Raw genomic sequence first — 3,154 nt, 5'->3', positions numbered from 1 at the left:
AGTCACTTTCCTGAAGTTAAACCATCATCATCCCAAAGGCAGCAGAAATGCTAAATATTGATTGGTAAATAGAATAACAACATTGGTTCAAAATACTTCAAGCAAGTGGGTTCTATTACTTTCTTACATTCTACTGTAGAATATTCTAGAATTCAATTGAGAATGGCTAAATACCGAACATAATGACATTTGTGATTTATAGATCAATTCAGAGGATGATTCCTAGAATAGAAAGTAATATATGCAGACATTAAATAATACACTGATTCATTAGTTCATGAATGCCGGGCACTGAGGAACTATTTTAGATGCACTATCTCAGGGTTTACAAAATTCAGTCATTTTCACATCACCTCTACCCTTTTTCCATGTCTTACTTTGGATTTCCCCAAACGTAGACAGCCAAACAAGGATTTGTGGGAGGTGGTCCCTGGAATCCCTGTGAGATGGTGGGGACAGGAGCAGGGAGGGGAGGGACATTCATGAGTGCACTGCAGCTACGGGCAGCAGGGTCCGTTCCACTTGGGATCTTCTGAGTGACCTCAGACTTCTCCTTCAAAGACACCTGGAGTGACCCAAGTGGAGGGTGAGGAGGCTGGGGGCAGTTGCCCGCCAACACTTGATCCTCATGGGTTGCTGGTTACGTTTTGGGCATTGACACATGGCACTTCTGGTCTGCGCCATGCGGGGCCAAGGACACCCTGTGCTGGTGTGCAGTGGGCGCTGTCTGCAGGTGTACTACGGGTGGTGAAGGCGTGTGGGGAGGGGCCATCAGCAGCATTAGCCAAGGCCATGTCTGTATACCAAAGGTGATGTCATTCACTTGATTTTTTTTCTTTAAATCTAACATTGAAAAAAATCTCAGGCAAGTTAGGGTGGTCTTTGTGAGCTTCCACTGCGGTCAGGGCCAAAACGTGCAGAAGGTGACGTGCAGCCCATCAACCTGGTCTTTAGACACCTGCAGAAGAGCTCTTGGATCCAGGTGTGGCTTCAGGAGCAAGGAAGTGTGCAGACAGGGGGCTGGATCGTTGGTTCTGATGAGTATGTGAACCTCGGATTAGCTGATGCAGAAGAGACGCATTCTCAGGACAAGTCAGGAAAACAACTGGTCGGATCTGTAAAAGGAGATGATATAGCTCTGCTCTGACGTGTTTCCGACGGGAAACGATCACGAAGCAGGCCTTGTTGGGAAGGCAACATAGTCAGTTCCTTCTGGGTGTCCTTTGGTGGAGATGTAACTCAAAAACATTCATTCACGTTGTTTTCATCACCCTGATGTTGTTACCAGATGACAATAAATGCTGCGGCATTGTTTTTATTAAAAAAAATCTCAAAGAACTTCTTTGGCCTCATCCTAGTACAGGCTTGAGATACTAGTTGTGTTTTCTCCTGATACACATTTAAATAAAATATATGTATCCACTTAACTTCTAAAATCCTCCTGCTTGCCCGTCATGTGTGCACCACGTTCTCTCATGTAATCCTCCTAACATCCCTGTGCTCCAGTTGTTATAAACTTTATTTTACGTGTAATGAGGAAATGGAGGCTCAGAGGGATGAAATGACTTGCCCAAGGCCACACAGGAAGAAAATACCAAAAGCCTGCTTTGGAGAGGGCTGGCCCTGTGCCGGCTTATTACCCCACGCCTTGTGTAGCAGGCAGAATGATGGCCTTGCAGCTCTGTTACCTTTTCCATCTCCCTTGCTGTTGACCCTGTTGGTGGCTAAGTTCTCACGGATGGGATATGAACATAAGTTCTGATGCCCCCTTCCGGGCTGAAGCCTCTAAGACAGAGGACTTACCTCCTTCACGCTCTCTTTCCCCCCTGTTTAAAAGCTGGAATACGGACGTGCCTATGAGCCAGGTGCAAACAACACTGTCTTAAGGAATGATGGAGCCTGGGATCTTAGACGACTGCATGAGGCAGAGCTGCCTGCTGGCCTGGAACTTGAGAGAGAAGTCAATTTCTATCTTGTTTGAAATATTGCAGGTGGGGACTCTCTCTTCTTTTTACTGGAGCTTAGACTTTTTTAATAACAAATACACTAATTGGTTCCAGAAGTAGAGTGCTGCCATAAGAACAGGTGGCGTTAGCGTAATGGCTGGGTTGTGAGGACACAGTATTTCAGGCTGGAAAGCTGAGTATCCTCCAGAGGCCAAGGCAAAACATGAAACTACAATCTTTGACAACCTGTGGACTGTTCACTTGCATCTCTAGATGAAGTGATGAATAGGAGCAAGAATATTTTTGTGAGTTGGTTGCTCCTGGCAGGTTTCTGCAAAGTATTACAAGAAAGAAAGCAAGTATTCTTTCAAGAGTTGGCTGAGAGAGAGGAAAGTCCACAGATGAGAGTCCTCAAAGAGTTGGAGAAGCCATCGGAGGCTCATCTGGCAAACAACGGTCAGCAAGGCTATGCCTTCTGCAGTGGAAATGGCTGACAGTAAGCTTTTGATTGCCGAGGCATCCATTTCAAAAGACATCACCTTGAGCAAACACATTGCCATCCGTATAACACAGCTACTGGAACCACACGACCAGAGGAGGAAACAGGCTGCCCCCACTCATGAAGTTCTCTCTGTCAGAAAGCCCTGGGTGACCTAGATAACTGGCTGCTTGAGTGACCCCACTTCTCCCTTCCCATGCCCTAATTTCCCCTCTTATGCTTTAAATTAGCCATTAAAGAGTGAACCCTTAAAACTCGAGGCACTCCACCCTTGGGCCTCAATAAAGTCAGAGCCCCAGGTCCACGCTCCCTCACTCTCTCTCTCCCCTAGACCTTGCTGTGTGGCCCTGGGGTGTGCTGTGTCCCCTCCAGGACCTGTGAGTCATAAACCTTGTTCCTCAAAGTTCCCTGGTGGCTTTTGCTGAAGTGCATCCTGCCGTCATCATAAGAACCACAGGGCCAGTCCAGCCACAACATTGGCTCTGGTCCGGGAAACATCTGTGGGGGCTGCCATAGTAGTAGTAGCCCACGTGAGTGCCTTAGGTGTTCCTAGCCAGACAGCATCACTAGCAATAGGCTTCCCACCCAAGACCTTTGTTTCATGGTAGAAAGACCTGTGTAGATCAAGGAATGTAAAAGCTCTGTCTGGGAAGTAACTTCAGGTGTGGTAACTGACTCAAAGCAAATAGCCTACTACATGTTCTAGAGA

The 3,154-nt window shown here is 46.9% G+C and overlaps 1 pseudogene; it reads left to right on the top strand.

The window, feature by feature from the left end:
- Positions 1–682: 682 nt before the first annotated feature.
- On the top strand, positions 683–2,826 carry LOC131418839 (small nuclear ribonucleoprotein E-like; annotated as a pseudogene).
- Positions 2,827–3,154: the final 328 nt, after the last annotated feature.

This window comes from Diceros bicornis, chromosome 20 (genome assembly GCF_020826845.1).
Source record: "Diceros bicornis minor isolate mBicDic1 chromosome 20, mDicBic1.mat.cur, whole genome shotgun sequence".
Classification (NCBI taxonomy): Eukaryota; Metazoa; Chordata; class Mammalia; order Perissodactyla; family Rhinocerotidae; genus Diceros; species Diceros bicornis.
Note: the sequence above shows the minus strand (reverse complement) of the source record. Positions and strands in the feature narration are given on the sequence as shown.